This window comes from Eptesicus fuscus, chromosome 10 (assembly GCF_027574615.1).
Source record: "Eptesicus fuscus isolate TK198812 chromosome 10, DD_ASM_mEF_20220401, whole genome shotgun sequence".
Taxonomy (NCBI): domain Eukaryota; kingdom Metazoa; phylum Chordata; class Mammalia; order Chiroptera; family Vespertilionidae; genus Eptesicus; species Eptesicus fuscus.
Genome location: NC_072482.1, coordinates 35,532,072 through 35,544,876, shown reverse-complemented (window position 1 = coordinate 35,544,876; position 12,805 = coordinate 35,532,072).

Below are 12,805 nucleotides of genomic sequence, written 5' to 3'. Positions count from 1 at the left end.
CATCAAGTTGAGAAATTTGTTAAAGTGCAATGATAATTTGTTATTGTCAAGAGCATAACTTGCTTAAATTTTTGAAATCATATAGAGATTCTGATTAGGGAATCTCAAGAGCTTATTTAAAAAGTTTTAGAGTCTTAATAATCCATGTTCAATCAATAGCTAAGTGACACATATGCTACTCAGGGGAACTGAGGTTGAATTTTTATTTTGATCAAAGAAAAATTGTCCCCATCTGGTGAAGAGGGGAAGACAGCAGCTTTTATGGTGACTTGTATTTCACTAGTCAACTCATAGTATTGGCTTTGGCTACCATGTGGTTTTACAGTCACATTGATGTGGCATTGAAGAAAATCAACTTTGAGGCACCAATCAGTACTCTAACCAATATTAATCAGCACTGTGGGTTGACATTTCAGGCTGCTGTAGACATTTCAGAATGGCCACTTTACACTTGCCAAAGAAATTCAATTTTTCTCAACTGCTGCAAGGTGGTGGGTCTTTGAGAAGAACTGAATGAAAGAAAAAGAACAAATATGATATAGGTTTATCCCTCTTGCTCTTATTCACATGTGCATTCTATCCTCTTTGATTGTATCATACTAAACAGGACTACATGAATGATTAATCCTAAAATCCCATGATTTCTAAACTAAGTGGATTGGGGCACCACAGCCCTGTTCAAACCTTTATATGTCTATACTAATAGCACATGAAACACCAGAATATAAGAGGCTGTGGCCTGTCCTATTCCTTTGATTTCTTGGCCTCATTCCTTTTTATAACTCTTCAAAGTCTTCTAGACTTACATTGGTAGATTAAGTAACTTCATCTAGGATGTGAAGAAATCATACCTAATAATAGACAAACATGTAAATTGACCATACTTCTGCTACGCCCACAGCCAATCAGAGTGAGTATGCAAATTAACCTAACAAAGATTGTGGTTAATTTGCATATGTAGGCACCCAGCAGCCTGGGTCCCAGGAACTTTCTCGGCACTCCGAGGTAGGCCCCGAGTGGGTCCTGAGCAACCTGGGAAGGGCCTGAGCCAGGGGGCTCCTGGGCAGGAGCAGAGTCAGTGATGGGAGGGAGCTGGGGGGACCCCTGCCCAGGCCCCAGGCTTTAGGCCTGGGCAGGGGTGGAGCCAGCGATCAGAGGGAGCTGGGGGGCCCCTGCCCAGGTCCCAAACCTCGGCCTGAGGCTTTGGGCCTGGGCAAGGGCGGAGCCGGCGATCAGAGGTGATTGGCGATTAGGGTGAACTACGGAGGAAATACCTTTTCTGACTGCTCATTGGCTAAGCTCCCTGTATGCCACTGGTAATATTCTTAGTAACTTGGGTATAAGAATCCAAAAAGGTGATCTAGGGTTTTCCACCACACTCCTAGAGAAAAAAACGAAGGTCTGCTGCTGGAGGGCTAAGAAATGTCCTATCCTGCCCTAGCCAGTTTAGCTCAGTGGATAATGCCTAGGCCTGTCGACTGCAGAGTCCGGGTTTGATTCTGATCAAGGACATGAACCTAGGTTGCAGGCTCCTCCCTGGCTGGAGCCCAGGTCAGGACTCATGCAGGAGGCAACCAATCAAAGTGTTCCTCTCACTTTGATGTTTCTCTCTGTCTTTTCCTTTCTCTTCCACATTCTCTAAAAATCAATGGAAACATATCCTCAGGTGAGGATAAAAAAAAAAAAAAAGAAAGAAAGAAATGTCATATCCTATGAATGACACATCTTGAAAATGCTTAAAGAAAGTTGTCATTTTTTCATGGTTAAGGGACTGGAGTCCGTGTTGATGAAAACACCTTGGTGGCTGTAGTGGCTGGCAGCAGCAGGGTGATGGGGCTGGTGCCTTCCCCTGATCAGCCTGGTCGCCTCCCACAAAGGGAGGCCAGACTGCAGCTTAGGACATCCCCTGAGGGCTCCCAGTATGTGAGAGGGGGAAGGCTGGGCTGAGGGACCGGTCCCCCCCCCCCGCCCAGTGCATGAATTTCATGCACCAGACCCCTAGTAGAATAATAAAAAGTAAGAGATGAGGGAAATCTCAGTGATAATCTAGTACAAAACCCAATGTTAAGGATGAGGAAAATGCGATCCAGAGACTTATTAATTGGACAGAGGACACAGTTATTAGTGGCCAGAATACCAGAAGCCAGCTCAAAATATTAGAACACGGGGAACAAACCAAAACTAAGAAATTATCTCTTGGTATCCAATGAATAGCTTTTTTCATTATTTCCTACTGACTCATAAAAAGTGAAACTTACAGATGATTTTTATGCCTACTTGAAAAAAAAAAATCTAAGAAAGCATTTAAATAAAAACCAAAAGAGATAAAAGGGAAGGATTGTACTGCTAGAAATGATACATATTCTTACTTTATACCTAAAGTAGCCTATGATTATATATCAGAAAAAAATGACATCAATTATAATTTTTATTATAACTTCAAAATGGGGTACTGATTTAATCATGTAACCTTCTAGTGTTTGAAAGATAATAAATAATATATTTCTTTCAAGATTTTTTATAACTATTGAGAGTAAGGAGAAAAACTTATTTCAAATGTATTTTTCTTTTGTAAAGAATTGTTGACTATTTTGCTTTTAATAAAAAATAATGGTTAGACTCATGGAATCCCAGAATTGGAAAGGTATGTAGAGATTTCTGGTCTAACTTCCTACCCAAAATAGGAATCCTTTCTGAAGTGTCTCTGAGAAGCAGTCCTGTGGTCTCTGCTTGCATATTTCCAGTAATAAGAAACACACTATTTGTGAAGCAGCACTTTTTACCAAGACGTCATAAAATTCTTTCATATTGAGCATGTCAGCCACCCCGTCCTTAAAACTTCAGCTCAATAGTATTATTTGTTCCCTCTAAAGCAAGGGAAAAAAGTTTGTTCTTTTTTTCTTTTTTTGTAGTCATTGCACTAACATTTAGAGATTGTTATTCTATCTACTCTAAGTGTTCTCTTCTGTTGCACCAGTACTTCAAGCTTCTTTAGTTGTTCTATGTAAAGCATGACTTTGGGATTCCCAGCCATTTTTGTAGTTCCTCTGAAGGTAGTGATTTCTGAATGTACCCCTAGAAATTGATGTTCACATAATGATTATGGGTCCCCAATACTTACATATTTCAGGTATGGTTAGTCTTCTATGTACTTGGATTGGGGCATCAAATTTCCAGTATAGTCCTGGTTCATGTTGAGCTTGGGGGTAAATAAAATATTCCAGATCTTTTCAACATGACCCTTGTTAAAGCATCTTCCTGATCCTGGTGAAATTTGGTTCATGAAACTTAAATGCAGAACTCTACATTTTTCTCTGCTAAATTTTTTCATGGTTTGTTCCCAGTGGTCTAGCATTTTGAGCTGGCATCGCTTGTGGGTATTCTGGAGCTTAGCCTAGGTAAGGATAGACCCTGGTATGGTCCCTAGTAAAAATTCTGGGAATGAGCTTGGATGGTGGGATATTCTAGCCTTTAAAGGATTATACTGATAAGAATAAAAAGGTATCAAAAGAGGAGTGAGGCAGAAAAGGAAAAGTGAAAGTTTCTTAAGACAAAGTTCACTAATTTGCAGTTTTGTCTAGAGATGGCTAGGAATAAGGCATTTTAAATAGATATATTGATATTTTATTAGATAGAGCCCATCCTTTATGCTAAAAATATGCCATAAGCGTAAATTAGGGGTGAATTAGTCAAAGAAGCTCTGTTATTCTGATTTAAAATTATTTTAGACCAGGGTTTTTCAACTTCAGCATTATTGATATTTCAGGCCAAAATTTCTTTTATGGCAAGTTTTCTATTGAGTTGTATATTGTTTAATGGCATCCAGGACCACTACCTACCAGATGCCATTAGCACCCCTAACCTAGTTGTGGCAACCAAAAGTATATCAGGATGCTGCCAAATATCCTCTGGGGAGATAAAATTGCCTTTGGCTGAAAACAACTGGTCTAATTCAGTAATCAATAAATTATAGCAACCATGATAAAACATACTCTATTAAATTTGTTGCTAACCAGCTAACAGTAAACATTAGTTTTAAGGAGCATGACCACTGCTAACACATTCCATGCTCATTTTTGTGCATATTCGTTATGAGGGATTGCCATTTTTTTAACCTACTGTCTTTATGCCATTAGAAAGACTTCATAAATATTTATGTGCACAATTCTCAAAATCTTAATCTGTTTATTGATTCAATAAGTAAATATTTGCTGAGCCGAGAATATGTTCCCAGCACAATTATTCACATTGGGGTTACAGCCATAAATAAGACAGAGGAAAATCCCTACCTTCATAAAGCATGCATTAATGTGTGTGTGTGTGTATGTGTTCTGGAAGTGAGGATGAAAAAAAACAATGAAAATTTTAAAAAAGTCATATAGGGGTTTGAAGTTATTGAGGTATTATAAAGAACACAAAGGTAGGATAATGAATAGAATAAAGAGGGCAAGTGTGCTGTTGTAAATTGATGTAGAGGACAGCCTGTTTGAGGAGATGACATGTTAGCAGAGAACTGATTGATATGAAAAAATGAGCCATGAAAATCCTTGAGAAAGAATATTTTAGACAGAGGAAGAGCATTCCTATAGGACCTATAGGTCAAATTTCATCCTTCTCCAAATTTATATTTGGTGGTCCTAATCCCCAGTACTAAAAAATGTGACTGTATTTTGAGATAGAGACTTTAAAGAGGTAATTAAGGAAAATGAGGTCATATGGGTGGCCTTTAATCCAATATGACTGGTGTCATTATAAGAAGAAGGGATTTGCCTGGCCAGGGTGACTCAGTGGTTGAGCATCGACCTATGAACCAGGTGGTCATAGTTCAGTTTTGGTCAGGTCACATGCCTGGGTTGCAGGCTCGATCCCCAGTGTGGGGCATGCAGGAAGCAGCTGATCAATGATTCTCTCCCATCATTGATGTTTCTATTTCTTTCTCCCTCTCCCTTCCTCTCTGAAATCAATACATATATATATGTATTCGTGCACTGGGCCTCATATATATTATCTATCATGCATGGGAGAGTGTCCCTCAGCCTGGCCTGCACCCTATCGCAATCCAGGACATCCCTCTTGCAATCCAGGACCGCTGGATCCTAACTGCTCGCCTACCTGCCTGATTGCCCCTAACCACTCTGCATGCCTGCATGATCGCCTCTAACTGCTCACCTGCCTGTCTGATTGCCCCTAACCACTCTGCATGCCTGCATTATCACCTCTAACCACTGGCCTGCCTGCCTGATCACCCCTAACCACCTCTGCCTTCCTGCCTCATTGCCCCTAACCACTCACCTGCCTGCCTGATTGCCACTAACCACTCGCTGGGGCGGGGTGGTCATTCAACCGTTTTGGTTGATAGGCTTTTATTATATAGGATATTTTGAACAGGGGATTTGGACACTGACACATATAGAGACAGCCATGTGAGAACATGGGAAGAAGCAGCATCTGCAAGCCAAACCTGCTGATACTTTGATCTTATATCTTTAGTCGCTTGTACTGGGAGGAAATGAAGTTCTATTGTCTAAGTCATCCAGAACATGATATTTTGTTATGGCAGCCCTAGAAAATCAATAAGCAAATCAACAGGTAAAAGCTGGATATGTTTGTAAGCAACAGGTAGGCCAGAAAGCAAGCTGGGGAGAGTAATAGAAGGTGGGATTGGAAAGAAGGACAACGGCCAGATCATTCTGATGATATAGAGGCTAGATTTTGTTCTTAGTAAATGTGAACAGGTTTTACAGCAGGGTATTAACATGAGTAATTTATGTTTAAAGAAGGGCCCTATGACTGCAGCATGAAAAATAGACTTTGAAGAGCTAGAGCAGAAGCAGGAGGCATGTGCAGTAGCCCACATGAGAAGAGAACATGACTTGGACCTGGCTGCTGCTGGTGGAGTCGTGAGAACTGGTTGGGTTCAGGGTATGTTCTGAGGGTAGAGCCAACAGATCTTGCTGGAAGTATTATGTAAAGAAAAGAGAAGCAAATATGAATTCTAGTTTTGTACCTAAGTAAAAGGGCTAAGGATGGTTCTGTTTTCTGAAGTGGGCAAACTTGAAGGAGAAATTATCCTAACCCTTAAATGTAGCTTGCTATGTTTTATGTTATATGCACATGAAATATTATTCCTTTATTTGAAAAATTTTAAGAATAATATTTCTTGGGAAATTTAAACAATATATGAGTATATGAAGTTCTTCCTTTGTAATATCATTCTTCAGAGATCAGCATTATTAACTACTAATTACATTTCTTTCTACACCTTTTAAGGGTATATTTGACACCTCTCTCATTATTTCTCTCTCTTACACACACACACACACACACACACACATTTCTTAGAAACTGATTTATATTGTAATAAAAAGTGCCAGAATTCTCAAAAATGATACAATTCAATAGAATGTGCATTTATATCCCTCTCCTCTTTTTTGATTTTAAGGGAGCTTGTTAGAATAGTATGTAGAAGGTCAGATAGTGGGTGGTAAAACCACCACTTTGAGGAAAAGAGAGCAGCATTCTCAATGGCAGTAGTTGCTGTTATTCTGGGCTCCAGATCCTGGATCTTTGTTTTCAACTGGATTTGGTTTTTATTAAGGTGAATTTTGTTCAATGAACTTAAATCTTATTTGTCTGTAATTTTATAAGTGAATCCTTTTTTTTTTTTGGGGGGGGGAGATGTTAGAGAGATATAAATACCAAATGATAGAGTAATTTCTTATTTGATTAATTATTATTATTTTAAAGTCTCTAGGTCTTTTCATGTAGTGATCTATTTTTTCTGACATTTTTATATGATTAAACCAAATGTGAACAAGGCAATTCAAGAAACCAAATTTACTTGCTGAATTCACTAAGTCTCTAGATGGGAAAAACAGAAACGAACAGATTCCATATAAAACATACAAAGGAAAGGACAAAATAAAGTTAAAAATTTTCATCTGAAATAGTTTAGCAGATTAAATATTGTTAACCCTTAGAGGCACCATAAAATAAGATACAGTGAAAACTTATGTGTGTGGCCAAGCGTTGCAATATCTATATATACAAAAGCCTAAGTGACCAGCTGATCGGCTGACCGGCCGGTAGGTATGATGCACACTGACCACCAGGGGGCAGATGCTCAACGCAGGAGCTGCCGAGCAACAGCAACTTTACGGATTGCCCTCTCACACTCCCAGGACCCCTTGGTGGATGTCGGACTGCCAGTTTTGGCTTGATGCCCACAGACCAGGTCAAGGGACCCTACTTGCCAGAGGGACCCCCACTTACTCTGCAGACACCCTTTGAGCCCTGGCACCACCCCAGGTGTGGCTGGCCAGGGAGGGACCACAGGAGGTTGGCTCCAGGGTGTGTCCAGCCCATCTTGCCTAGTCTTGCCCCGCCAGCCTCCTTCTAATTAATTTTGTTTCAATATGCACAAATCCATGCACCGGGCCTCTAGTCTTTGTATAATACTGGAACCAAAGTTGTCAATCATAAACCACCTGATTCTCCATAGCTCACCCTATCCTGTTCTTTCTGGTTCTTCTTCTTCTCCATCCCCATACAAGAAATATATTCTAGAACAAATGAGCTACACAGAGCTCTCAAAGAGAACGAACAAATTTAGAGGATCAAACACAGCTCTGGGGGAAGGAAACAGATGACATAACCTAAATGGTCTTTGGAAAGAGAAGTGATGTGTCTATGCCAGTCACTATGATAAGCTTTTAACACCGACATCTCATTTAGTCCTTACATCAACCCTGGTGAATGTTGTTATGTTAATTCTCCTTATCTGTGGTTTTGTGTTCCCAGGTTTCAGTTACCCTTGGTCAACCATGGTCCAAAAATTTCAAATGGAAAATTCCAGAAACAAACATGTTATGTGTATTAAATTGTGCATCATTCTGAGTAGTGTGATGAAATCTCATGCTGTCCTGCTCCATCCCGCACAGGACGTGAATCATCTCTTTGTCTATCTTGTCCTCGCTGTATAGTTAGGTAATCTCAGGAGCAGTAAAATTCATTACTCTTCCCTGAGCTGCTAATGATTTATTTTTGTAAATGGTTACAAAGTGATAATTTATTACCATACATACATTTTTCTGTCAACGTGTTAAAGTTGACGTGTGTTATAACACAGAATTCGAACTTTCCTTCATTTCTTTACTTTAGCTAATGGAGCTTATCTGGGATACAACTGAATGTATTTATGCAGACTAATTAGAAGATTAGGATGGTTAAATTCCTAGCTGTGTGGTTCCATATTAAGCAATGAATAGCATTTATACTATACATTATTTCTAAATCTTGCATTTTTATGGTACTTGTAAGTAATTTATATGTCTACTATATTTCTCACAAATAACTTTGCCCAGATTATAGGGAGCTTTCTTCTACAAACAGGTTAGGTGTCAACTAGGAGTGTGATATTTTTCTTCAGTTTTAAAACTGGAAAACATGGGAATAAAATTTTAAAGATTTGAACTAATAAATTTTTGTCATCTATAATTCCCAATTTCAAGTCATTTAACGATTTCTCTATGAAGATCTTCAGTTGGCTGATTCACAATTCTTATCTAGTTTAAAGAAAGGATAACTTTTGCCATTTAGACTGAGACAAATGTCTCCTCTCTGGAAGAAGTAGGGTAAGATTGTAGACAAAGTTTTACTCAGAAAGGAAGAAGAAGTAGGAGGCCAACTGGGATCATGGGAAGGGGAAGATAAAGATCAAATATGTTAAGACTTCTGACTATGGCCTCAAATATCAGGGAACAAATTGTGTCCTTTAGTTTAAGAGAATATTAAAAGTAGAGAAATATATCATTCCTTTTTTGGGAACTTAGAAAGTGACTGCTTCAGAGTGTGATTTCAAAGACATGGCGGGGGACAGCAGTGGTGTACATTGGTGCAGCAGGAGTGGATGAGTCTGGCTGGGAGTTCTCAAGCTGACCAATGAGACCATAATGAAAAACATTTCTTAAAAGTCACTATAATACAATTTTGGAGATGAAAATATGTATAAAAACTAATTATTAAATTTTTTATTTTTATTTTTTAAAATATATTTTATTGATTTTTTACAGAGAGGAAGGGAAAGAGATAGGAAGTTAGAAACATCGATGAGAGAGAAACATCAATCAGCTGCCTTCTGCACACCTCCTACTGGGGATGTGCCCGCGACCAAGGTACATGCCCTTGACCGAAATCAAACCTGGGACCTTTCAGTCTGCAGGCAGATGCTCTATCCACTGCGCCAAACCGGTTAGGGCTAAAATTTTTATTTTTAATGTGCAGCTAATCATATTTTTCTACTTTGTTTTATATATTTTTTTATTTAAAAAAGAATCACAGTAAAAAAATCACAGCGATCACTTTGTAACTTATATAAATGTCTAGTCACTGTTCCACACCTGAGACTAATATAATATTGAATGTCAACTGTAATTGAAAAATAAAAAAATATTTTAAGAAAAGAATTATCATTTTGAATAATTTCTAAATAAAATGATTTTACATACTTAACAATATAATAAAACTAATTATAAGTTCATACATAAATATCCAGAAGTCATATAATTAATGATTTTTAGTTTTTTTGCTCATGCTCAGCTATATCCTGGTTGACAAATAAAATCACTTATTTTAGTAGCTGCATGACCTTGAAAAAAATTTTAATCTCATTAAACTTTAGTTTTCTCATCTACAAAATGGGAATGATATTACATTTCTCAAAGTTAAATATGAGAGAAAATATCATAATGTATGTAAAGTGCTAATCATAGTCTAGCAATATTGATATTATATCATTGTTCTTAAAAAAGAGACTACAGCCCAGCCAGGTGTAGCTCAGCAGTTAAGCGTTGTTGACCCAGGAACCAAGAGGTCACTGGTTCGATTCTTGGTCAGGGCATATGCCCAGGTTGCTGGCTCAATCCCTAGTTGGGGGTGTGCAGGAGGCAGCCAATCAATGATTATTTATCATCATTGATGTTTCTATCTCTCTCTCCCTTTCCCTTCCCCTCTGAAATCAATAAAAATATATATTTTTTTAAAAAGAGACTACAGTCAAATAGAGAGTCAACATTTATTAAAGAATATGTTCTACTTGCCTAACACTATGCTATGTATCATAACAAATGAAGGAATAAAACAGTTTGTTATAACTTCCTAAAGGAGATATCACATATACCTATGACATATAGGAAAATGATTTTATGTGGCAGGTTATAGTTTTAAATGCTTATCTGGCCCTAACTGGTTTGGCTCAATGGATAGAGTGTCAGCCTGCGGAATGAAGGGTCCCAGATTCAATTCCACTCAAGGGCACATGCCCAGGTTGTGGGCTCAGTCCCAGTAAGGGATGTGCAGGAGGCAGCCGATTAGCGATTCTCTCTCATCCTTGATGTTTCTATCTCTCCCTCTCCCTTCCTCTCTGAAATCAATAAAAATCTATTTTAAAACATGCTTATCCATACGATTACAGAAGTAGAAAAAGAGAGACAGGAGAGAATACTGTCAGCTGGCGTTATTTAGTCTTTACAACATGCCTAATATTATGTAAGGAGTTAGAAATACAAGACAGAATTCTTATTCTTAAGCTCAGTATCTCCTAAACCAGTGATGGCAAACCTATGACAAGCGTGTCAGCACTGACACGCGTAGCCATTTCTGATGACACGCGGCCGCTGAGGCGGCCACCTGCCGAGGATGAAACACTTGCTGCTCCTGAGGATGAAACATTTGCAAAATAATGTTTTTTTCCTCAAAGTGACATACTACCCGAGTTATGCTCAGTTTTTTGGCGAAGTTTGACACACCAAGCTCAAAAGGTTGCCCATCACTGTCCTAAACCAAGGAAGGCTTCAAGTGAGAGGCACTATTTTGGACAGAAGAGTAGAACATTACATGGCAGGGAGATCTCTCTCTTTCTCCCCCTTCCTTTCTATTAAAAAATCAATTAAAAAACACACACACTTGAGATTGCTTGCTGCGCATGGCATCAGTGTGTTGCCTGGAGTAAAACTATTTTTTTCTGATTCCTGTTAGATTGCTAAGGTTTTCACTATTAGCTTTGTAACTCTTACAGTCCTCCTGTATTACACTGAGAGCACCCGATATATATGGGCTTCAATCCTTTTAACACTTGTTCCTCTATCAACCAGTTCTCTATCATGTGGAAGGATGGGATTAAGAGCCACACCGTGGTATGGAATAATCATGGGCATAGATTTTTTTTTTCAGGCATTTGACGCAGGAAGATATCATTTGCCTGCATATCATATTAGATACCATTTCCTAATTTTATAGGAGGAAACCGAGGTGTAAAGCAGCGGCCTAACATCACACTGAATGTGTGGAGGGCTGGGACCCAAGCTCCAGTCCCCTGATGCCGGGTAGTGGCTTTTCCACTAGATCAGCACCTCAGGAATGGGCTCCTAGGACACTCACTCATTCTGGAAGGTGTTCACTGGGGCTCCCAGAATAAAGGATTCTGGGGAGGAAAACACTCTTGGGAGTACTGCATGCTAAATCTTTCTCTGGAAGATGCAAATTTCATGGTAGAATATTAAAAATGTAGAGGCGTTCTGCCAGTAAAGATAGAAACTTATTTAATAACGTTAAATTGTCAAAATGACCCATTTGCTGAGGAAGGCTTTTCTTTTTTTTCTTTTTTTTTTTTACAGAGAGGAAGGAAGAGGGATAGAGAGCTAGAAACATCGATGAGAGAGAAACATTGACCAGCTGCCTCCTGCACACCCCCTACCAGGGATGTGCCCGCAACCAATGTACATGCCCTTGACCGGAATTGAACCCGGGACCTTTCAGTCTGCAGACTGACGCTCTATCCACTGAGCCAAACCGGCTTCGGCGAAGGCTTTTCTTTGTACACCTTTCTTCTAATGCGAAGTTATTTTCCCTCAGCACCACTTTGGGATGACCTCACTACCCTTCATCTTCATTCTGAAATTAGGGTCGCCAGTGGGCTTTCCGGGGTGCAATTAAGGTGAGGAGGATCAGAATTCTTTCTGAGAAGGAAAGTCAAAGGGCTTCACAGCAGGAAATAACTGACTCCTCTATTTTGTTGAGTGCCACCAGACTGATGAGGTATAAGGGCTGAAGCATAAGCGAAATGTATCTTATTTTTCATGTACAAAAAGCAGTATGGCTATCAGTTAGAGCTGGTATTTGGTGTCAGCTAGTCTGGTTCTTGTCTAGCTTTGCCATTTAGCAGTTCTGTGATCTTGGGGGAAGTTATTTAAGCTATTTGAGCCTTCATTTCCTCATCTGTAGAATGGGAACAATAATTCCTAAATCTCAGAATTTTTGTAAGGATGAAATACCATCACATAGAACCTACAGCATATCACATATAACGCATAATATGTGTGTTTAAGATTCTTAGCAGAATTCCTGGCACATTGTATGTGCTAGTGCTCACTAAGTGTAGCTGTATGAGTACTGTATGATAGCTCCCACTTTCTGAGTGTATGTGACAGGCATGCACATATAAACTGTATGTAACGCACGTGTATATATTTTACAAGTTAGTGATAATAGTTGTCATTTAGTAAAACTTCCTGCGTGCCAAGCACTCCACTAAGGTTTTTAATTAATTATCTAATTTAACCTTAACAACACTCACGACATGTTGGTCCTGTTGGTATTTCCATTTTATGGAGGAGAGAATTGAGGCTCAGAAAGGGAAACTTACCCAAGATTACACAACTAATACAGGGTGCGGGCAGAGCAAGGCTTTGAACCCAGTCAAACAATATGCTCTTCTACCTCTTTAATGAAGGTAAGGGTTTGCTTTATT